This window comes from Salmo trutta, chromosome 30, assembly GCF_901001165.1.
Source record: "Salmo trutta chromosome 30, fSalTru1.1, whole genome shotgun sequence".
Lineage (NCBI taxonomy): Eukaryota > Metazoa > Chordata > Actinopteri > Salmoniformes > Salmonidae > Salmo > Salmo trutta.
In genome coordinates, this window is record NC_042986.1 from 55688 (window position 1) to 81642 (window position 25955).

The 25955-nt window shown below is 41.9% G+C and overlaps 1 long non-coding RNA gene across 1 annotated transcript; it reads left to right on the top strand.

Annotated features, from left to right (window-relative positions):
- The first annotated feature begins 1 nt into the window (after nucleotide 1).
- Nucleotides 2-1849, top strand: LOC115168916 (uncharacterized). Its single transcript, XR_003870766.1, has 4 exons — nucleotides 2-332; nucleotides 1381-1417; nucleotides 1528-1599; nucleotides 1797-1849. It is a non-coding gene; the product is annotated as an uncharacterized LOC115168916 (long non-coding RNA).
- The last annotated feature ends 24106 nt before the right edge of the window (nucleotides 1850-25955 follow it).

Below are 25955 nucleotides of genomic sequence, written 5' to 3' on the forward strand. Positions count from 1 at the left end.
GTATGGAGGGTGTGACGCAATTGCGGAGCCTGGATTCATGCAGAGGGAAAATCAAGCGCTATACCGCATGGCCATGTGCCGGGCATGTACACTAGCAAGCGGTAAATTGCCGCGTTCCGCTTAGGCAGCCCATTGTGACTCGCTTGTGGGCGTGCTGGTAGTACATGGCAACAAGTTCGAGGGTGCGTCAAGAATTCAGCATAGCAAGTTTGTAAGAAGGTCTGGTTATTAAATGTGTAAATAGTTCAATAGTAATACGCTCTAAAACACCCTGGTAACAAACTTTGCTGCCCTGTTTCCAATTGTCCACATGGCTGGGAGAACCTATTCAAGTAAGTAAATACATTTTGAAAATGTAAAAAAACAACAACGATGTATTATTAGCTAACTAGCTACAGTGCAGGCTAACTCAAATGACCTAAATCTAATTGGGCAGCTAGCTTTATAGCCAACTTTACATACTGTATAGATAACGTTAGTTAGCTAAGTTAATTAAATATCACCCAGGTACCTAACTTCATATTAGCTAGCTATCTTGATGTATTTATCACTGTATAAAACAAGCTAGCTAACAGCCATGGAGGAGGGTGAAAGGATAGCAGCCCCAACTGTCAAAGTGAGTAGGCTATTCTGGATAGGGCAGGTACTTGTGTGTAGTTCCAGTCCCTAGAAGACAGGACAGAGATAATAGTAACATAATATTCATTGCTGTGGAATTTTAGTGCTGTGGAATTTCAGATAAAGAGAGCTATGAAAGCCTGTCCCAGTGGTTCTCAATCCTGGCCTAGGGACTCAAAGGTGCACATTTTTGTTTTTGCCTTAGCACTGCATAGCTGATTCAAATGATCAACTCATCATCAAGCATCAAGTGGTATTTCTGTATTAATTTGTGATGCTATCCTTGAAATGATCCTGTTATTGTCACATGCACGTGTGTGTGCACATGCATCTATCAATCTAATGTTATCATGAATTGTTATAAGGGATATTATACTTTAGTAATCCACAATTACATGGTGATGTAAAAGTCTAATAATGACTATCTTCCATATTACCCCAGATACCATGTAACTGTAGATTCTACTTCTTAGCAGAGGGTGCTGTTTAAGTAAGGGTGTGACGTCTGTACAAAAACAAAACAGGCTATTATAAGTCACCCATATTGAACAAATTTAGAACAATTAGAAACCCTATAACCCACACACTCAGGTATTAACCTGATTGATGGATTGTGTTGTGCAGTAAGCAGGCTCTGGTGTATAACTGTGGCTCCTTCAAAGAATAGGCAAGAGGGCCAACCATGGAGAATAGTAAGACACTTCATTATTTCTATAACTACGCTAAATTGTTTGTCCTCGTGTGTCCGTTCATGTTTTTCAGCATAAAGTACTCTGCAGCCACTTAGTGTGGACACCAGGTGAGGCCACACACACAGATTCCGGTTGAACACTGTCTCTTTAACTACCTTATTTTCTCAATAAGTCTCTCCTTCACTTCCTCCCTCTCTCTTCTCCCTAAATCCTCTAGGTTATATCAGATGTGTCGGTAAACCCCTCCCGCATCGGAACTGGCTACATAGAGGGCACAGCATGATCAGAGGTGAGAGGTCACTTGGTCAGGTCAACAGGAAGTATTATTAAAGGGATGCTTTACATTGAAATACAGATGGAGATGTAGTAGTCCCAGAGTTAATGATCCAAGGTCAGTTTTGCATTTCACCTCCTGATTATGACTGAGTGTTAGAATAAAAAACAAACAAGGCTTAAGCATGCTCTCTCTCCATCTCTCGTCTGCAGATATGTTTTGATGTGAAAGAGGATGCCAACCCCTAGTCCCGTCATCGCCACCTCACCCGCTCTTAAGATAACCTTCGGGCCGACTGGGAGTCCAAGGCTGGTTAGGAGACACCACTAGAGATACTTATGTAATTGTGATGAACTGAGAGAATATTAGGGTAGCACTGTGATTCATTAATCATAGGAGCAGGGAAGGCAGCATATGTCCTTACCTCTTTCCCTTTGTCTTTTACACCTCTCTTGCCACCTTTCTTTCTCTGTTTTTATAATACACAACAGATGTGCATTGAAGTACAGATTGAACTTGTATTTATAATGCATGTATTTATAACACTTGGATAATTAACTTCTTTCAATAAAGAAGTCTCTCATTTGATGAAATACTACACTTGTCCTGTGTTTATCAGATCAATGCAGATGAAGGAAATTAGATATTGAGATGAACCGGTTTGAGTATTTACATGATGCATAGGAAGTGTAGTGTACTGTTTTTAAAAAAGAATTCTACTTCTGTATATAAATTATATTATTATAATTTATATTATAATTATAAATCAGCTTTTAACTAGTTAAATCATGTTTCTAGCCTATTGCATAGTTACAATGTGTAACCATAGATGCCCCAGGACCAAGATTGGTAAACACTGTTGAAGTGTATAATACATACATGCAGACACAGCATCATTCAAAGACTGGATTTTGATAAAACTGGAATTGGAAATTAATGAAACATTCTCAGACATTCATACCTGAACTGCACCATTATTTGCCAAGGTAGAGTACAGGATCAGTGAATATATTAAATGTACAGGCTACAATGTGGGGGATCTCATGCATGGTAATAACTACATGTATGTACGACTTACATCCTTGGCACAAAGTTATATCAAATTTTATTGGTCATGTACACATGTTTAGCAGATGTTAATGCGAGTGTAGTGAAATGCTTGTGCTTCTAGTTCCGACAATGCAGTAATATCTAACAAGTAATCTAACAAATTCACAACTACTACCTTATACACACAAATGTGAAGGGATGAATAAGAATATGTACATATGGATGAGCGATGGCCGTGCGGCATAGGCAAGATGCAGTAGATGGTATAGAATACAGTATATACATATGAGATGAGTAATGTAGGATATGTAAACATTTAAGTGGGGTTATTTTTTGTGACTAGTGATACCATTATTAAGTCCATTTATTAAAGTGGCCAGAGATTTGAGTATGTATATTGGCAGCACCCTCTCTATGTTAGTGATGGCTGTTTAACAGTCTGATGGCCTTGAGATAGATGCTGTTTTTCAGTCTCAGCTTTTATGCACCTGTACTGACCTCTTCTTCTGGATGATAGCGGGGTGAACAGGCAGTGGCTCAGGTGGTTGTTGTCCTTGATGACCTTTATGGCCTTCCTGTGACATCGGGTGTTGTATGTGTCCTGGAGGGCAGGTAGTTTGCCCCCGGTGATGCGTTGTGCAGACCGCACTATCCTCTGGAGAGCCTTGCGGTTGAGGGCGGTGCAGTTGCCGTACCAGGTGGTGATACAGCCCGACAGGATGCTCTCGATTGTGCATCTGTAAAAGTTTGTGTTTTAGGTGTTTTAGGTGACAAGCCAAATTTCTTCAGCCTCCTCAGCTGTAGTTAATGAACAGCATTCTTACATAGGTATTGCTCTTGTCCAGATGGGATAGGGCAGTGTGCAGTGAGATGGCGATTGCATCGTCAGTGGACCTCAAGGGGGTAAGCAAATTGGAGTGGCTCTAGGGTGTTAGGTAGGGTGGAGGTGATATGATCCTTGACTAGTCTCTCAAAGCACTTCATGATGACAAAAGTGAGTGAAATGGGGTGATAGTCATTTAGTTCAGTTACCTTAGCTTTCTTGGGAACAGGAACAATGGTGGCCATCTCGAAGCATGTGGGGACAGCAGACTGGGATAGGGATTGATTGAATATGTCCGTAAACACACCAGCCAGCTGGTCTGCGCATGCTCTGAGGACGCGGCTAGGGATGCCGTCTGGGCCGGCAGCCTTGCAAGGGTTAACATGTTTAAATGTTTTGCTTACGCTGGTCACGGAGAGGGAGAGGCCACAGGCTTTGGTAGCGGGCCGTGTCAGTGACACTGTATTGCCCTCAAAGCGAGCAAAGAAGTTGTTTAATTTGTCTGGGAGCAAGATGTCGATGTCCGCGACGGGGCTGGTTTTCTTTTTGTAATCTGTGATTGACTGAAAACCCTGCCACATACATCTCATGTTTGAGACGTTGAATTGAGACTCTACTTTGTCTCTATACTGACGCTTTGCTTGTTTGATTACCTTGCGGAGGCAATAGCTGCACTGTTTGTATTCGGTCATGCTTCCAGTCACCTTGCCATGATTAAAGGCGGTGGTTCGCGCTTTCAGTTTTGCGCGGATGTTGCCATCCATCCACGGTTTCTGGTTAGGAAAGGTTTTAATAGTCACAGTGGGTACGACATCTCCGATGCACTTGCTAATAAACTCGCTCACCGAGTCAGCGTATACATCAATGTTATTGCCTGAGGCTATCCGGAACGTATCCCAGTCCACGTGATCGAAGCAATCTTGAAGCGTGGAATCCGATTGGTCAGACCAGCGTTGGATGGACCTGAGCATGGGGAGTTTCCTGTTTTAGTTTCTGTCTATAGACTTGGAGCAACAAAATGCAGTCATGGTCAGATTTGCCGAAGGCAGGGTGGGGGAGGGCTTTGTATGCATTGCGGAAGTTAGAGTAGCAATGATCCAGAATGCTACCAGCTCGTGTTGCGCATTCGATATGATGATAGAATTTAGGAAGTCTTGTTCTCAGATTTGCTTTGTTAAAATCCCCAGCTACAGTAAATGCAGCCTAAAGAGTCCAGAAAAGTTATTTCAGGGCCGATGAGGTATCTCCTTGGGGGGGGATATACACGGCTGTGACTATAATCGAAGAGAATTCTCTTGGAAGATAATGCAGTCGGCATTTGATTGTAAGGAATTCTAGGTCAGGTGAACAAAAAGACTTGAGTTCCTGTATGATGTTGTGATTACACCATGAGTCGTTAATCATAAGGCATACACCCCCGCCCTTCTTCTTACCAAAGAGATGTTTGTTTCTGTCGGCGCGATGAATGAAGAAACTGGGTGGCTGTACCAACTCTGACAACATATCCCGAGTGAGCCATGTTTCTTTAAAACAGAGAATGTTACAATCTCTGATGTCTCTCTGGAAGGCAACTTGTGCCCTAATTTCGTCCATCTTGTTATCAAAAGATTAGACATTGGCGAGTAATATGCTCGGAAGTGGTGGATGGTGTGCTCGCCTTCTGAGTCTGACCAGTAGGCCGCTCCGTCTGCCTCTCCTGCAGCGACCTCGTTGTTTTGGGTCGGCCTCTGGGATAAGATCCCATGTCCAGGGTAGAGGTCCGAACAAAGGATCCGCTTCGGGAAAGACGTATTCCTGGTTGTAATGTTGGTAAGTTGACATCCAATAGTTATTCCCGGCTGTATGTAATAACACTTGAGATTTTCTGGACTAACGATGTAAGAAATAATACATTAAAAAAACAAAGAACTGCATAGTTTCCTGAGGACCTGAAGCGAGGCAACCATCTCTGTCGGCGCCATCTTGCAAACAGTCGGCGCCATCTTGTAAGAATATATTATATTCTACTCAATACATAGACATCATTAATGTCATTCAGACTGTTTTGAAGTTGATACAACCGGATATGATAGCTGAGGTTCATAACTAGGTTCTGAACTAATATGTATACCAAACATTTGGTCCATACACAGATCGGGTAGATAGCTAGCTACACATCCATAGGCATACAAGTATTTTTATCCTCCACTGCACAATAAGCAGGATGATAGTTAGCGAGCTACGTTATTTCAATTTTCTGCATTGCATGGCAAATATCAGAAAGGCAAGCTTACAGAATTGTACATTCAATTTGTAGTAAATGCTTTAGCTAGCTAGATTCTTTACATCCACTGTTTTACAAGACAACAGCCTGATTTGCTGGTTATTTCAGGAGCCTCTAAAACATTAAACAACCAGATTTAGAATCTCATACTCATGTCACAACACCCATAAAGCTAGACAGCTATCTGGCTAATGTTAGCTAGTCAGCTAGCTTCCTAAATCGCAGTTTTTGGTAAATTAACTTTATGATAAAAAAATATGCAAAATAGTTTGTCTCTACATTAACTAACATATTCCTATCAACTGTACATTTTTTTGCATGATTCGTTATGATGTTATAATCACTTACATTTGCTACCATCCTAGTATTTGTGTCAGCCATCTTTACTGAAGAAAGTCTCCAGCCTTGGGTCGCATAGTGTCAAATTCGTCATGGGAACCACTCGATATGATTGGTCATCGCCCAGCGGTCGCCGCTGGTGTTTTACATAAAGTTGGGAAAAGTTTATATTTTTCACCGCCTCCCACCCCACCTTCGCACCACCCAAAGGTCCCCCGCCCTCCCTGCTTCTCACCGCTTTCCTTCCATTGAAATGATCTTGTTCATTTGGGTCCATACACAGATCGGGCCGTGATGACGTTGTAACAATGCGGAGGGCTCTGTATTGACTGTCGGTGAAGGCGGGAGGTCCTGTATAAACATGTCAACTTCCTTCACAACAGCTCTGCCCTGCTCTGTGAAGTACAAGAAGTATGAATGCTTTGACTTCTGCAGAGGCCATTTCACATTGAGTCTGCATGGTCTTGCAGCATTTACTGTGATGTGGCCTCTGCAGAAGTCAGGGCATTCATACTTCTTGCACTTTGCCAAGCAGTGCAGAGCTGTTTTCAAGGAAGTGAGTTTGTGTTTATACAGGACCTCCTGCCCTCACCTACCGTCGACCAATCATGTCAATGCGGAGCTTTACCAAGCCCTCCACATTGTTACAAAATTTGAGAGGCTCACGGTGATGCGGTATGGAGCTCAATTTGGCCTCTGCATGCCTCCGGAGGCTTCAAAATTGCACCATACCATCCATATGGCGCCTCCGACCACATTTACAGATCAAGCATAAACTGTCTCTTAATGCTGCATGGCCAATGCAGAAGTCGGATTGACCATGCAGATCACTCCCAGTCCAGATTTAACCCCTTCACTCTTGGTATTGCATGCTGAATCTTGAGATGGCCATGCACATCTGGGGTGTATTCATTACCCGATTACCTCAGTTCTTAAAACCTCTTATGGACACCAATATCCAATAAGAGGTTGGCGCGAAATACGAAAAACCTTAAAAATGCTATAATTTCAATTTCTCAAACATATGACTATTTTACACCATTTGAAAGATAAGACTCTCCTTTATCTAACCACATTGTCCGATTTCAAAAAGGTTTTACAGCGAAAGCAAAACATTAGATTATGTCAGGAGAGTACCCAGCCAGAAATAATCACACACCCATTTTTCAAGCTAGCCCAGACAGGTTATGGATCCCTTCGCACGCCAATCCCTTTAGCGGTATCGATTTGACAACACCCAGTGAAATTGTAGCGCGCCAAATTCAAAAACAGAAATACTCATAATAAGATTCAAAAAGCATACAGGTGTTATACATCAGTTTAAAGATTAAGTTCTTGTTAATTAAATTGCAGTCGCAGATTTTCCGCATTGAAAAGCATTACTTTTCAAAGCATGAGATACAGTATAAGAGGAGTGCCATGAGAGCGTGAGATTTGGGTCAAGCGCGTGTGTCTCACGGACAATGTGTACGAGTTGGCAGCTCTGATGTGTGTGTTTTAGTCACAGTAGTGTACAGGCAGTGTTTAATATATGTTTTTGAACCCAACACCCCCCATGCTTGACAGAGGTGAATTCATTACACACGATTCTGTTGCAACAGAAACCGCTTACTCCAAATGCTGGTGAGTTCCGATTTGCCTTAACCTGTCTAGGGTATGTGGGACGAAATCGTCCCACCTACTCAACAGCCAGTGGAATCCCGTGGTGCGTTATTCAAATACCTTAGAAATGCTATTACTTCAATTTCTCAAACATATGACTATTTTACACCATTTTAAAGACAAGACTCTCGTTAAACTAACCACACTGTCCGATTTCAAAAAGGCTTTACAACGAAAGCAAAACATTAGATTATGTCAGCAGAGTACCCAGCCAGAAATAATCAGACACCCATTTTTCAAGCTAGCATATAATGTCACATAAACCCAGAAGACAGCTAAATGCAGCACTAACCTTTGATGATCTTCATCAGATGACAACCCTAGGACATTATGTTATACAATACATGCATGTTTTGTTCAAACAAGTTCATATTTATATCAAAAACCAGCTTTTTACATTAGCATGTGATGTTCAGAACTAGCATACCCACCGCAAACTTCCGGTGAATTTACTAAATTACTCACGATAAACGTTCACAAAAACCTAACAATTATTTTAAGAATTATAGATACAGAACTCCTTTATGCAATCGCTATGTCCGATTTTAAAATAGCTTTTCGGCAAAAGCACATTTTGCAATATTCTGAGTAGATAGCCCAGCCATCACGGCTAGCTAATTTGACACCCACCAAGTTTGGCCCTCACCAAACTCCGATTTACTATTAGAAAAATTGTATTACCTTTGCTGTTCTTCGTCAGAATGCACTCCCAGGACTTCTACTTCAATAACAAATGTTGGTTTGGTTCAAAATAATCCATAGTTATGTTCAAATATCCTCTGTTTTGTTCGTGCGTTCAAGACACTATCCGAAGGGTGACGAAGGGTGACGAGCCCGACGCATTTCGTGACAATAAAATTCTAAATATTCCATTACTGTACTTCGAAGCATGTCAACCGCTGTTTAAAATCAATTTTTATGCGATTTTTCTCGTAAAAAAGCGATAATATTCCAACCGGGAGACGTTGTATCCGTTCAAACACTGAAAGAAAAACATGGAGTCATCACATGCGCGCCAGTGTAATTGTCCTCAGAATGACCACTCACCAAAACCCCTACTGTTTTTCGGCCAGAGACTGCAGAGCTATCATTCCACGTTCTGGCGCCTTCCTAGAGCCAATGGAAGCCTTAGAAAATGTCACATTACAGCAGAGATCCTGTATTTTTGTCACCCTTCGGATAGTGACTTGAACGCACGAACAAAACGGAGCTATTTGGATATAACTATGGATTATTTGGAACCAAATCAAATCATAATCAAATCAAATCAAATTTATTTATATAGCCCTTCGTACATCAGCTGAAATCTCAAAGTGCTGTACAGAAACCCAGCCTAAAACCCCAAACAGCAAGCAATGCATGTGAAAGAAGCACGGTGGCTGGGAAAAACTCCCTAGGAAAATCTCCTGAGAAAGGCCAAAAACCTAGGAAGAAACCTAGAGAGGAACCAGGCTATGAGGGGTGGCCAGTCCTCTTCTGGCTGTGCCGGGTGGATATTATAACAGAACATTGGTTGTTGAAGTAGAAGTCCTGGGAGTTCATTCTGACGAAGAACAGCAAAGGCAATCCAATTTTTCTTAAAGGAGTGCTGTATCTATAATTCTTAAAATAATTATGTTTTTTGTGAGTAATTTAGTAAATTCACCGGAAGTTTGCGGTGGGTATGCTAGTTCTGAACAAAACATGCTAATGTGAAAAGCTGGTTTTTTATATAAATATGAACTTGATTGAACAAAACATGCATGCAATGTATAACATAATGTCATAGGAGTGTCATCTGATGAAGCTCATCAAAGGTTAGTGCTGCATTTAGCTGTGGTTTTGTTTTTTGTGACATTATATGCTAGCTTGAAAAATGTGTGTCTGATTATTTCTGGCTGGGTACTCTCCTGACATAATCTAATGTTTCGCTTTCGTTGTAAAGCCTTTTTGAAATCGGACAGTGTGGTTAGATAAAGGAGAGTCTTGTCTTTAAAATGGTGTAAAATAGTCATATGTTTGAAAAATTGAAGTTTTCGGATTTTTGAGGAGTTTGTATTTCGCGCCACGCCCATCATTGGATATTGGAGCAGGTGTTCCGCTAGCGGAACGTCTAGATGTAAGAGGTTAACCTGTTGGGGCTAGGGGGCAGTATTTACACGGTCGGATAAAAAACGTACCCGATTTAATCTGGTTACTAATCCTACCCAGTAACTAGAATATGCATATACTTATTATATATGGATAGAAACACCCTAAAGTTTGTAAAACTGTTTGAATGGTGTCTGTGAGTATAACATAACTCATTTGGCAGGCAAAAACCTGAGAGATTCCTTTACAGGAAGTGGCCTGTTTGACCATTTATTTGCTTTCTTTGACATCTCTTCCAAAAACTCAGGATCTCTGCTGTTACGTGACACTTCCCACGTCTCCAATGGGGTCTCAGAGCCCGGGAAAAACCTGAATGACGTAATTCAAAGCCCTGGCTGAAACACACGAGAGCTTTTGCTAAGTGGTCTATCAGAGGACAAAGGCTTAGGCGCGTGACCTGCCCCGCCCCCGTCTTTCTGTTTTTCCCTCAGTTTACAGACACGCAGATTCCCGGTCGGAATATTATCGCTTTTCTACGAGATAAATTGCATAAAAATTGATTTTAAACAGTGGTTGACATGCTTCGAAGTACGGTAATGGAATATTTAGAATTTTTTTGTCACGAAATGCGCCATGCTCGCGACCGTGATTTACCATTCTGATAGTGTCTAGAACGCACAAACAAAACGTCGCTGATGGAACATAACGATGGATTATTTAGGACCAAACCTACATTTTTTATTGAAGTAGAAGTCCTGGGAGTGCATTCTGACGAAGAACAGGAAAGGTAAGACCATTTTTCTTGTAGGAAATGTGATTTTTCACATTTGTGTTCCGGAATTCCAATTTGAGCAGCAGCAGCTGAAAAAACTGCAAGACTGAATAGGAGAAAAAACAAGCAACAAACAAAGAAGATAGGCTTTTGAAAAAAGTTACTATTTTTCATAAAATTGTAGTTATCTTAGCTAGCTGAATTGTTTACCAGTTGCTAAGCAGTTGCTAGGGACTCTTTTGGAAGAAGCTAGCTAGCTAACGAAGAAAGAGAAAATCAGGACAGAAGAAAAAGGATATCAAAGTGAAACAGTTCTCTAAAGACACAAGAGACAATAATACAAGAAACAACAATTCTGTAGCTTGTCAACTATGTGTCTGTCTATCCCTGTTCTCTCCCCTCTGCACAGGCCATACAAACGCTTCACACCGCGTGGCCGCTGCCACTCTAACCTGGTGGTCCCAGCGCGCACGACCCACGTGGAGTTCCAGGTCTCCGGCAGCCTCTGGAACTGCCGGTCTGCGGCCAACAAGGCTGAGTTCATCTCAGCCTATGCTACCATCCAGTCCCTAGACTTCCTGGCGCTGACGGAAACATGGATTACCACAGATAACACTGCTACTCCTACTGCTCTCTCCTCGTCTGCCCACGTATTCTCGCATACCCCTAGAGCATCGAGCCAGCGGGGTGGTGGCACTGGAATCCTCATCTCTCCCAAGTGGACATTCTCTCTTTCTGCCCTGACCCATCTGTCTATCTCCTCATTTGAATTCCATGCTGTCACAGTTACCAGCCCTTTCAAGCTTAACATCCTTATCATTTATCGCCCTCCAGGTTCCCTTGGAGAGTTCATCAATGAGCTTGACGCCTTGATAAGTTCCTTTCCTGAGGCTGGCTCACTACTCACAGTTCTGGGTGACTTTAACCTCCCCACATCTACCTTTGACTCATTCCTCTCTGCCTCCTTCTTTCCACTCCTCTCCTCTTTTGACCTCACCCTCTCACCTTCCCCCCCTACTCACAAGGCAGGCAATACGCTTGACCTCATCTTTACTAGATGCTGTTCTTCCACTAATCTCATTGCAACTCCCCTCCAAATCTCCGACCACTACCTTGTGTCCTTTTCCCTCTCACTCTCATCCAACACTTCTCACTCTGCCCCTACTCGGATGGTATTGCGCCGTCCCAACCTTCGCTCTCTCTCTCCCGCTACTCTCTCCTCTTCCATCCTATCATCTCTTCCCTCTGCTCAAACCTTCTCCAACCTATCTCCTGATTCTGCCTCCTCAACCCTCCTCTCCTCCCTTTCTGCATCCTTTGATTTTCTCTGTCCCCTATCCTCCAGGCCGGCTCGGTCCTCCCCTCCTGCTCCGTGGCTTGACGACTCACTGCGAGCTCACAGAACAGGGCTCCGGGCAGCCGAGCGGAAATGGAGGAAAACTCGCCTCCCTGCGGACCTGGCATCCTTTCACTCCCTCCTCTCTACATTCTCCTCTTCTGTCTCTGCTGCTAAAGCCACTTTCTAACACTCTAAATTCCAAGCATCTGCCTCTAACCCTAGGAAGCTCTTTGCTACCTTCTCCTCCCTCCTGAATCCTCCTCCCCCTCCCCCCCCTCCTCCCTCTCTGCGGATGACTTCGTCAACCATTTTGAAAAGAAGGTTGACGATATCCGATCCTCGTTTGCTAAGTCAAACGACACCGCTGGTCCTGCTCACACTGCCCTACCCTGTGCTTTGACCTCTTTCTCCCCTCTCTCTCCAGATGAAATCTCGCGTCTTGTGACGGCCGGCCGCCCAACAACCTGCCCACTTGACCCTATCCCCTCCTCTCTTCTTCAGACCATTTCCGGAGACCTTCTCCCCTACCTCACCTCGCTCATCAACTCATCCTTGACCGCTGGCTACGTCCCTTCCGTCTTCAAGAGAGCGAGAGTTGCACCCCTTCTGAAAAAACCTACACTCGATCCCTCCCATGTCAACAACTACAGACCAGTATCCCTTCTTTCTTTTCTCTCCAAAACTCTTGAACGTGCCGTCCTTGGCCAGCTCTCCTGCTATCTCTCTCAGAATGACCTTCTTGATCCTAATCAGTCAGGTTTCAAGACTGGGCATTCAACTGAGACTGCTCTTCCTTGTGTCACGGAGGCTCTCCGCACTGCTAAAGCTAACTCTCTCTCCTCTGCTCTCATCCTTCTAGACCTATCTGCTGCCTTTGATACTGTGAACCATCAGATCCTCCTCTCCACCCTCTCCGAGTTGGGCATCTCCGGCGCGGCCCACGCTTGGATTGCATCCTACCTGACAGGTCGCTCCTACCAGGTGGCGTGGCGAGAATCTGTCTCCGCACCACGCGCTCTCACCACTGGTGTCCCCCAGGGCTCTGTTCTAGGCCCTCTCCTATTCTCGCTATACACCAAGTCACTTGGCTCTGTCATATCCTCACATGGTCTCTCCTATCATTGCTATGCAGACGACACACAATTAATCTTCTCCTTTCCCCCTTCTGATAACCAGGCGGCGAATCGCATCTCTGCATGTCTGGCAGACATATCAGTGTGGATGACGGATCACCACCTCAAGCTGAACCTCGGCAAGACGGAGCTGCTCTTCCTCCCGGGGAAGGACTGCCCGTTCCATGATCTCGCCATCACGGTTGACAATTCCCTTGTGTCCTCCTCCCAGAGTGCTAAGAACCTTGGCGTGATCCTGGACAACACCCTGTCGTTCTCCACTAACATCAAGGCGGTGACCCGATCCTGTAGGTTCATGCTCTACAACATTCGCAGAGTACGACCCTGTCTCACACAGGAAGCGACGCAGGTCCTAATCCAGGCACTTGTCATCTCCCGTCTGGATTACTGCAACTTGCTGTTGGCTCGGCTCCCTGCCTGTGCCATTAAACCCCTACAACTCATCCAGAACGCCGCAGCCCGTCTGGTGTTCAACCTTCCCAAGTTCTCTCACGTCACCCCGCTCCTCCGCTCTCTCCACTGGCTTCCAGTTGAAGCTCGCATCCGCTACAAGACCATGGTGCTTGCCTACGGAGCTGTGAGGGGAACGGCACCTCCATACCTTCAGGCTCTGATCAGGCCCTACACCCAAACAAGGGCACTGCGTTCATCCACCTCTGGCCTGCTGGCCCCCCTACCTCTGAGGAAGTACGGTTCCCACTCAGCCCAGTCCAAACTGTTCGCTGCTCTGGTACCCCAATGGTGGAACAAGCTCCCTCACGACGCCAGGACAGCGGAGTCAATCACCACCTTCCGGAGACACCTGAAACCCCACCTCTTTAAGGAATACCTGGGATAGGATAAAGTAATCCTTCTAACCCCCCCCTTAACTTCTTGAGGCTACCTGGGACGTTAGCGTGCCCCCCGTGGCGCACCCTATCAACAGCAGGTGCATTTCAAGAGCGGCAAATTTGAAACCAAATAAATGTACAATTTCAAATTTCTCAAACATACAACTAACTTACAGCCTTTGAAAGATAAACATCTTCTTAATCTAACCACGTTTACCGATTTCAAAAAGGTTTTACGGGGAAAGCATAAAGTTAGGTTATGTTAGGAGAGTACATTGACAATAGCTGTGTGCAATGCATCACCAAAACCATACAATCAGCTAAAATTATGCACTAACCTTTTACTATCTCCATCAGATGACACTCCTAGGACATTATGTTAGACAATGCATGCATTTTTAGTTCTATCAAGTTCATATTTATATCTAAAAACAGTGTTTTACTATGGCGTTGATGTTCAGGAAATCGTTTCCCTCCAATACCGGCAGTCAAGTCATGACAACAAAATAATGAATTAATATTAGAAAACATTGCTAAAATATTATATTGTCATTCAAAGAATTATAGATTTACATCTCTTGAACGCAATGGACTTGTCAGATTTAAAATTAACCTTACTGGGAAATCACACTTTGCAATAATCTGAGCACTGCGCCAGAAAAATACGCATCGCGATACAGACTAACCGCCATGTTGGAGGAATCTAAAATCGAAAATACTATATAAATAATCCATTACCTTTGATTCTCTTCATCAGATGTCACTTCCAAAGAGTCCCAGGTCCATAACGAATGTAGTTTTGTTCAAAAAAGCTCATCATCTATGTCGAAAAACCTCCGTGTTGTAGCGCATGATCTAAGCCAGCCGGACTTCACTTCACTTCAAGAACGGAAAAAATATATTTCCGTTCGTTCAAACATGTCAAACGTTGTATCGCATAAATCATTAGGGCCTTTTTTAACCAGAACATGAATAAAATTCAAGGCGGACCATTGGGTTTTCTTTTAAAACGTTTCGGAATGAGAGTACCCACCATCAAATCGCACGCCAGGTGTCTAATGGACCATCACGTTCCATGGCTCTTATTCGGTCAGATCTCACTGTAGAACACTCAAAACACTTTGTAAAGGCTGGGGACATCTTGTGGAAGCAATAGGAAGTGCCAGAATATTCCTCACCCCCTTTGTTTTTCAATGGCATAGGCTCAAAGTCAATTCAACACATCAGGTATCCACTTCCTGTCAGAATCTGTCTCAGGGTTTTGCCTGCCAAATGAGTTCTGTTATACTCACAGACACCATTCAAACAGTTTTGGAACCTTTAGGGTGTTTTCTATCCATATATAATAAGTATATGCATATTGTAGTTACTGGGTAGGTGTAGGAGGCAGTTAACCTGTTTGGTATAGGGGGCAGTATTGAGAATTTTGGAAAAAATATGTTCCCATTTTTAACGGCCTCCTACACCAACTCAGAAGCTAGAATATGCATATTATTGTTCAGGTTTGGATAGAAAACACTCTGAATTTTCTAAAACTGTTTGAATGGTGTCTGTGAGTATAACAGAACTCCTATGGCAGGCAAAAACCTGACAAGGCTTCAAGCAGGAAGTACCCTGTCTGACAAGGAGTCGTGCGTCTTACCTCTTTTTATTGAAAAGTAAGGATCTTAGCTGTAACGTGACAATTCCCAGGGCTCCAATAGGCTCTCAGAGCCCGCGAAATAACTGAAGGTTTACGAGGGAACCTCAGGTTGAAATATATTATCGCCTTTTGTAAGTGGATGCTCGGAGGACCTTTCAATGATGCGCGTGCATGAGTCGCTTCTGAGGAGAAATTTTATTCGGCTGTTTAGGCTCAATGCATACTCCCGGTCGGAATATTAACACTTCTCTATGACATAAATGGCATAAAAATTGGTTTTAAACAGCGGTTGACATGCTTCGAAGTACGGTAATGGAATATTTAGACATTTTTGACACGCCAATGCGCCATGCGCGACACCGCGAAAAGGCATTCTAGAACTCACGAACAAAACGTCGCTGTTTGGATATAACGATGGATTATTTGGGACCAAACCAACATTTGTTATTGAAGTAGAAGTCCTGGCAGTGTATTCTGATGAAGAACAAGCAAGGTAAGAACATCTTTCTTATAGGAAATGTGATTTTGGTGGATGCTGACCTGGGTGGGTATCTAAATAGCTAGCCCTGTAATGCCGGGCTATGTACTTAGATTATTGCAAAATGTGCTTCATCCGAAAAGCTATTTTAAAATCGGACATATCGAGTGCATAGAGGGGTAATGTATCTATAATTCTTAAAATAATTGTTATGCTTTTTGTGAACGTTTATCGTGAGTAATTTAGCAAACTGTTAGTAAATTCACCGGAAGTTTGCGGTGGTTATGCTTTTTCTGAACGTCACATGCTAATGTAAAAAGCTGGTTTTTGATATAAATATGAACTTGATTGAACAGACATGCATGTATTGTATAACACAATGTCCTAGGTGTGTCATCTGATGAAGATTATAAAAGGTTAGTGCTGCATTTAGCTGTGGTTTGGGTTTATGTGACATGATATGCTAGCTTGAAAAATGGCTGTGTGATTATTTCTGGCTGGGTACTCTGCTAACATAATCTAATGTTTTGCTTTTGTTGTAAAGCCTTTTTGAAATCGGACAGTGGGGTTAGATTAACGAGATTCTTGTCTTTAAATAGCTGTGAAATAGTCATATGTTTGAGAAATTGAAGTTATAGCATTTCTAACGATTCAAAAATCGCGCCACTGGATTTCAGTGGCTGTTACGTAGGTGGGACGAGTTCGTCCCACATGTACTAGAGAGGTTAAAAATGGGCACATATTTTTAAAAAAAATTCTCAATACTGCCCCCTATACCCTAACAGGTTAACCTCTTACATCTAGACGTTCCGCTAGCGGAACACCTGCTCCAATATCCAATGATGGGCGTGGCGCGAAATACAAACTCCTCAAAAATCCGAAAACTTCAATTTTTCAAACATATGACCATTTTAAAGACAAGACTCTCCTTTATCTAACCACACTGTCCGATTTCAAAAAGGCTTTACAACGAAAGTAAAACATTAGATTATGTCAGGAGAGTACCCAGCCAGAAATAATCAGACACACATTTTTCAAGCTAGCATATAATGTCACAAAAAACAAAACCACAGCTAAATGCAGCACTAACCTTTGATGATCTTCATCAGATGACACTCCTATGACATTATGGTATACATTGCATGCATGTTTTGTTCAATCAAGTTCATATTTATATCAAAAACCAGCTTTTTACATTAGCATGTGACGTTCAGAACTAGCATTCCCACCCAACACTTCCGGTGAATTTACTAAATTACTCACGATAAACGTTCACAAAAAACATAACAATTATTTTAAGAATTATAGATACAGAACTCCTTTATGCAATCGCTATGTCCGATTTTAAAATAGCTTTTCGGTGAAAGCACATTTTGCAATATTCTGAGTAGATAGCCCGGCCATCATGGCTAGCTATTTTGACACCCACCAAGTTTGGCACTCAAACTCAGATTTACTATAAGAAAAATTGGATTACCTTTGCTGTTCTTCGTCAGAATGCACTCCCAGGACTTCTACTTCAATGACAAATGTTGGTTTGGTTCCAAATAATCCATAGTTATATCCAAATAGCGGCGTTTTGTTGTGCGTTCAAGACACTATCCGAAGGGTAAAGAAGGGTGACGCGCCCGGCGCGTATCGGGACTAACAATGTCAAAATATTCCATTACCGTACTTCGAAACATGTCAAACGCTGTTTAAAATCAATTTTTATGCGATTTTTCTCGTAAAAAGCGATAATATTCCGACCGGGAAACCCTGTTTTTGTTCAAAGACTGAAAATAAAAACATGGAGTCGTCTCGTGCACTCGCGTACCAGTCTCATTGTTCTCAGATCGACCACTTACCAAATGCGCTACTGTTTTTCAGCCATGGCCTGCAAAGTCATCATTCAACGTTCTGGCGCCTTCTGAGAGCCTATGGGAGCGTTAGAAAATGTCACGTTACAGCAGAGATCCCCTGTTTTGGATAGAGATGATCAAGAAGGCCAAGAAATAGTCAGAGAGGGCGCTTCCTGTTTGGAATCTTCTCAGGTTTTGGCCTGCCAAATGAGTTCTGTTATACTCACAGACACCATTCAAACAGTTTTAGAAACTTTGGAGTGTTTTCTATTCAAAGCTAATAATTATATGCATATTCTAGTTTCTGGGCAGGAGTAATAATCAGATTAAATCGGGTATGTTTTTTATCCGGCCGTGAAAATACTGCCCCCTATCTATAACAAGTTAAGAATCTCAAATATACAATATATTTTGATTATTTTGAACACACTTTTTCATAGTTTTTATGTATTCACTATTTTTCTGCGGCGTAGAAAATAGTAAAATTAAGAAAAACCCTTGATTGAGTAGGTGTGTCCAAACATTTGACTCTGTAGATCAAGCTAACATGTAATGTGATGTAGAATGTACATAGCTCACGTTAGCTAGCTACCTTGCTAACAGCAGCTAACTGTAGTCCATTTGCATTCAGGGCAGGCACTTGTATACTAGCTTGCTAGCTAATCATAGGATGCAGCCAGCTTGCTTTCAATGTTTCAACTCGAACTGGCTAGCGAATATTAGCTAGCTAGCCAATTCATTTCAACTATGACAAAGGTGTGATAACTTACCCGGATTTGCAAGTTAGGTAGTTAGCATTCGGGGGCTTCGTCTTCTAACCCCAAACAACATAAAAGTGTATTGTCAGAGTGTGTTTGTACCTCCTCCGTCACGGTTTGTTGTTTTGTTTCCTTCAGTTTATTTGTTGTATTGCATTAAGTTTCACTGTCCAATAAATATGTGGAACGAAACCGACGCTGCATTTTGGTCCGATCATTCAGACAGCCGTGACAACAGCTGGTTGCATAGTAATTCATGTTTTAATATCCAGTTTTCTGTGGTTTCTAAGAATATTTCATCAACGTCCCACCAAACATACACAGAGCACGATCGGCAGGTTTTCTCAATATAAGATATTATTGTTCTAGACACGTTTCACGAGAACGTTGAAAGAACATTTGTGTGTCCAGTTTTCTGAGAATTAGAAGAATACTCCATCAATGTTCCACCAAACATACAAAGAACATGTTTGCAATGTACTCAGAATATAAGGTATTAATGTTCTTGACATGTTTCATGGGAACATTGCAAGAACATCTCTGTGTATCAGTTGTCAGGACGTCGCCTGACAGAACCAAAGAAATGTTCTACATCCCTCCAAAAATTGTCTCATTACAGATCACGCCCTGTTACTGTTCCCAAGCCAATCAAGGCCACTGATCCATTCATAGATCTTTGTCTGTTGGCAAGGTTAGGGATGCTCACACACATTGCTTTTAACATAGTGTTTTCAACGTATATATTCTGACACACATGATTACATTGTCCATGTTAATTTATACAGTCATTTTTAATCAACAGTCATCACCTGGTCGTTGAACTTAGAGCCTCTTGGTTCATGGTACGCCAATCTTCCTGCTACACTCCCATGTCCATTTCATGTATCGGTTAATCTGACTATTCTCAAGATTGATTTGATTCACTTATTTCAGCAATTTAAGGGCTTTCAGTATAGTAGTCTAATGTTGGTGGGGCATGTTAACCTGTTTTAGCCCATTACAGTTGTACACAGTTTGAAAATGGAACACAGTGGCTCTACAGTAACCTGCTATACATGATGTCAGAACTCAAGGTCTCCGTCTCACAGCTCTGTATAGGTTTTGATTGACAGCTGTTCTGAACTTAAGCATCGCGTACAACAAGTTGTACCCATCCCTTCAGCTAACATGGCAACTTTTGCAAATGTTTTGTTGTCTGAGTAAGGGAAATGCTTTAAATTACAAGGAGCCTATGTATTTTGAAAGATGAGATGTTTAGGATGTTTATAATAAATACTGCTATGATGTCATACAAGCAAACCAAACATCCGTGAGTCCAAATGTGAACTTCACATTTCCATATAAAACTCATGTAATATACAGTGTCAAAGTTTATGATCATTATGTTTGATGTACAGTTACAAGATGACATTGTGTTATACCCTGGATTGCCCTGAACAGAATGAGCCAGTTTGTTGTATTGTGAAGACAATTTGCTGCGGACCACACATCTGAATGTACTTGTGATTCCATTCTATGTCCACCAAAACTACAATCTGCTTCTCTGAATTTCCTTGTGAAAGTCTTTTATCATTTAGATGTTGGCAATAGAACAAGCTTCCAAATTATGCCCACCTGACTTAGATTCTGATTTATAATGGACTGCTTTTGGATTGCGTCAACAACAACGGTAATTATAACAACACAGGGCAAGACCCAGATGCAGACACGGGAGGCAGATGGTTTGAGTCTCTGATATTTATTATAAAACAAGGGGCAAGCAAGAGACAGGTTGTGGACAGGCAAAAGATCATAAACCAGATCAGAGTCCAGGAGGTACAAAGTGGCAGGCAGGCTCAAGGTCAGGGCAGGCTGAATGGTGAGGCTGGTGGGCTCAGTGTCAGGGCAGGCAAAGGTTAGAACCGGGAGGACTACAAAAACAGAGACTTGGAAAAAGCAGGTGCATGGAAAAAACACTGGTTGACAAGACAAGACGAACTAGCAACAGACAAACAGAGAACACTGGGGAAAACGGGTGACACCTGAAGGTGGGTGGAGACAATCAGAAATACAGGTGAAACAGATCAGGGTGTGACAGTAATTCTCTAAAGTCGGGATGCAGGGCTAAATTCCAACCAACAACTACAAGTGTGATTGCTCAACGGCGCAGCTAGAAGAGCTCAAAAAGCACCTTATAGTTGAAGACTCTTCTTTGAGTCAGAAAAGTGCATTGGAATTACTTAGGACCTGCGCACACTTTGGAGACGTGTGTGGCCACTTGGAAACACCAGTTAGACCTCTACTCACACCCTTGTCATATTTTAGTTTTTTGCACCTACCCCACATTTTTCTAGAATATACTTATGTTACTGAATGCATCCAGAGTATTTTCAGATTTTGTTATGAACAAATGTGGCGAAAAGTACAGTAAAATTAACATAAAATCTGTGTAATTTTTGGATTCAGTCCTGTGTCAGGTGAAATGTTGTGTCCTCACTATAATCTCCAAACTGTTTCCTTTCATATGCTACCATGGTTATGCATATGCTTTCTATATTTCTTATGTAAGAAACATTTCAATTTAGCACTCTCCAAGTTGGCCAATTCCCACGAGTGTAAGGGGTTAGTGATACTCTTGAATCACTAGGATCAATAAAAGTTTTTCTTGAGTGTACTTTTAACAGAGCTGAGATTTACTTCAAACTGCATTCCTTATTGTTTACAGCCTTACACCTATCAAGTTGTTTCAGATCTACAGAAGTGCCTAGGGAGAAGGGTTTATTCTGGACAGAACAGGGCCTAACTATACTGCCCCAATAAGCACATGTCCTAGAGATATCCCTTATTGGGAAAGTGGTTAGGGCGTTCATCATTGGTGCTGGTAGACTGGATTCGAGACCCGCAATGGGAATCACCCTACTCTGGCATAATTAGCAAAATATGTTAGTGTCATTATTTGGCAACAGTTACAACACACCTGATGTAATTAAAACAGGTTAAGATGCACCAACATTAGACAACTATACTGTCAAGGCTCAGGAGAATACCCAGATGGACAGTTTCGAAGTAAGAACAGTTTATTACAAAAATAAGAAGGGCAAACGACAGGTCAAGGGCAGGTAGAAGGCAATAATCCAGGACAGAGTCTGAAAGGTACAGAATGGCAGGCAGGCTCAGGGCAGGGAGAGGTCAGTAATCCAGGGTGGGCTTGTCGAAACAAAACGAACTGGCAAGAGACAAACCGAGAACGCAGGTATAAATACACTGGGGATAATGGGGATGATGGGCGACACCTGGAGGGGGGTAGAGACAAGCACAAAGACAGGTGAAGCGAATCAGGGTGTGACATTTACAGAACATTCTTAAGAGGGAACTGCTTCCTAGAACCACTTTATCTGGTAATAAAAGGCCTATGTGAGTCAGAAACATGACTACAATTTGGAAGTGAGTGCGTCACAACGGGTGTGCATGGGTTGGGTATGGATTACTTACATGCCCACCTTTGCCAATGATGTACAATTGCCCAGAGAAAACATGGTGTGGTTCGCCCCCAGCTGCCATGTGTTGTGGTCATGTTGTCAAGTCTGCAATGCATGCACACTTGCCTGGCATCGGAATGAAAATGAGCTTCCATAAAGTTGTGTCAAAGTTCTAATGCATTCAAAAATATTGTGCAAGAAATGGATTACACTCTCTTGGTCAAATCATGAAGTGATTTTCAGGTCGTAAAGTCAGAGCTCTGGAGATGCCCGAGTTTCTGACTCCCAAGTTGGATGACCGTTCAAAAATATTTTTTCCAGTCGGAGCTATTTTTTTTTTCTGAATTCCAAGTTGTCTTGAACACACTAAAGTCGGAAGTCTGAGATTTCTGAGTTCCCAGTTGTTTTGAACGGGGCAATATTAACAGCGTCAGGGTCACTGGCATGAATCTATTCTGAATTGAGTCACTCTCGTAGTATAATACTTCCAAACTATTTCTCAGTATGTTTATTGAGTGATGATATTTTAGTTCGTTCACAGGCTACTTACAAAACCTGGTGGATTTGTTGTTCAGCAGTGTCGTGGCAACCCCCCTACCAGAAGACTGAGGGAGTACTTGGCCAGGCACCAGTCCTACTTCAGGTTGATTGTATTTGATCTGGTCATTGGTCAGAATACTATCACGTGTCTGTCCTGGAATTCACCTAACCACAATTGATAATATAATCAGTGCTGTGAGTATCAACTCTACTTGTTTTTCTACTGATGGAGGAAAGGAGAGATGGTTTGTCATGGAGCCGACTGACTAAAAGACAGTTTGATACAGATGTCTGAACTGGGAGAGACCTTGCACTCAGCATATTCTTCAAACATGTCAGGAAACTGTTTTATATCGGACACCATATGAAGGGATGACGACTAACATGTACCACCAAACAAAATGCTGATAGGTACAGTATCTGTATCTGCTGTGAATGAAAATAGAAGATGAAAGACAAGTGTAATGTTTGTGCGTTGTTATATTTGCACTACACTGTTTCTACAGTATTGCAGTGCCTTCAGAAAGTATTCACACCCATCAACTTTTCCATATTTTGTTGAGTTACAGCCTGAATTTAAAATGGATTAAATTCAGATGTTCTGTCAATGGCCTGCACACAATAGCGCATAATGTCAAAGTTAAATAATTTTTTCACATTAATGAAAAATAAAATATGAAATGTCTTTAGTCAGTAAGTATTCAATCCCTTTGTTATGGCAAGCCTAAATAAGTTCAGGAGTAAAGCAATTCTTAACAAGTCACATAAAAAGTTGCATGAACTCACTATGTGTGCAATAATAATGTTTACACTTTTTTATGATTACCTCACTAGCGACTCCTTCATTTCATTATCTACTATTCATGTCAAAAGCGGCTGGGGAGAGATAGCGTAACCCAAATGGGTGGATTCCTGCAAGGAGAGGAGTGGAAAGGAGAGGAGTAAATATGGAGACTGAGATGTAGTAATGAGAGCGTCAATTAATGATAGTCTGAGCTATAGTCAATAAATGTTGTGTGTGTCGAGAACTAATTTCAGCATTGCACACATGAAGGTTCAACATATTACGGTATCATTACACAATAGGAGGTGGAAACATTGATAGGTAAAATCAATCATGTGGAATCGCCTAAATAGTAAAAGGAGCCATCTATCTAGTAGAGATCTATTATCTCACAGAAGAACATGGTGACCCAGAGATTAAGTAGTGCACTTGATAGCTGCAGTATGTAATAGGCATAGAGTGTGACAATATCAGTATCCATTCATTAACACTGAGATACTTATTCACATCAATTAAAACTATTCTCTATGGAAATCCTCACTTTTCATTGTTCAACTGAATCCCCTGAAAAACATATTACAGTAGGCTATGTACTGTACTTATGGCAGTAATCCCTTTGTCGTGATTCATCTGAAAATAAAAATGGGCCATAAAATGCACAGACAAATGAATAGAAAAGTCTATATTTTTACCTAATGTCTACCAGTGGGAAGAAGATGGCTCATCTTCGCTAGTCTGAAAGTAATGAGGAAAACCACATAAAACACCACTGCAAGATATAAAATATTTGTCACAGAAAGACTGGTTCTTCCAGTAGGGAGTTGGTGGTTGGTGAGGCAGATAGCCTGACTTTTTTGAGAAACGCTCCAGAGCATGCCAACCTGGGTGAGGAAATTGAACTTAAAACTGTGATCTTATTTTCACTTGGCAGCAGCCTGTCCGCAGGCTGTGATTGTGAAATTATGGAGTCCTTTCATAAAAATGATTTCTAAATCCCCACCAACCAAAATTAAGAGTCAGAAAGGCTGTGATTGGTTCAACAACTATCTCTCAGATATAGCTTAGTGTATCAAGGTGAACAGACACAAAACGAGTTTCCTGGACATCACAAGGATCCATTTTAGGACATGTTTTCTTTACCATTTACATTACATTTAGGCAAAGCTGTGAAAACGGTAAACTTCTATATGCTGATGTTCATATAATCATCTTAATTGATTTAATAATAAAAAATACGAAATTAGGGTAGCTTCACAAACGTCATTTGAATGTAAATTCATGGTTCCCTGAATTACAGGAATTAACCTAGTGTTCAATAACAACTTGTGTTGTCTTCTCTGGTCACATTGCTGCTAAACAGTCGAGGACAGAATAGGTGCCCTAAGCTAAATCGCTCTGTCCTCTCTAGGTGAGGGCTGGCTGCCTCAAGCTTATGCCAAGAGGACTCGATAGATTGTCGCACACAGTGTCCTTTGCCAACCTCGTTTTCAGTGTGAACCTGTCATGCTTACTAAGTAGACACAGTCTTACCTTCAGCAGCAGGACAAATTAAGAGACCTCTGTCCTCCTCCTCCAATCTTTAGCCTGCAGTTTCCACACTGAGTGGTGTAGACGTACATCATTTACATTTTATGAGCTCCAAGGTTTGGCAGAGCCAGTTAAGAGGACTGACATTTTTTCTTGAGCAACTTGTGGAAATGCCCGTTTTTGTTGCTTTATGAATCAATGGGTACGTATGTAAAAATTACATTATGATATACCATATGTATATTCAAAGATCTTGAAAGAAAAATTACATGCACAATTACACTGAGTATGCTGCCAATCAATGCATTATCACAGTAAATATAGTACTAAGAATATCAAATTGATGTAACATTTGATCTGTCTATTTTTTAACTATCATAAATCACTCATTATCCGTAGAACCTAATGCAGAATAAACACCTGGATTTCTTATTGGCTAATCTAAGCTATCTTTGTGAAAGTCTAAGTAAATCTGTCACTGGCTGCTGATGCATTCTACTGCAGTGGTAGCTGGTGGCCTTAAGGCAATGATTAATACCTTCTGGCCCCACTCCTAGAACCAACTTTCCTCACCTCTAGATTGCTGCAGAGACAACAAGGAACCAATGTAATTGCATTTGCCACCTCGGCTATAGTGCAATGAGTGGAGGGGCATTGGATCTTGTTATTAGGAACATTATCAGTGAGCTCCTTATGCTGTTGAGATTGAACACCCCTGGGTTTCTTCTTGCATTCTGAATGTACAAACAATTCATGTTATGACAGCTATATCCACCCTGACCTTACTTTTCCTCATTAACCATATTAAATGTAGAAAACATGCAGTTTCGGACAAGACATGAAAATGAGGAGGAGTAGGAAGAGTCTAGCCTCTTGGTGGTGGGTAGACTGTTGGCAAATTCTAAGCCAACTACAATTACTTTACATTTAAAGGATAGATATTTCAATATTGTAGCAAATTGAAGGGGCTACCCGCACCAGGACACAAACCCGGGTCTCTGTAACTGTCCGTTACACCATGAGGTCCAAACTTCAGGTCGCTAGGTGTTGAATAGGATGGTC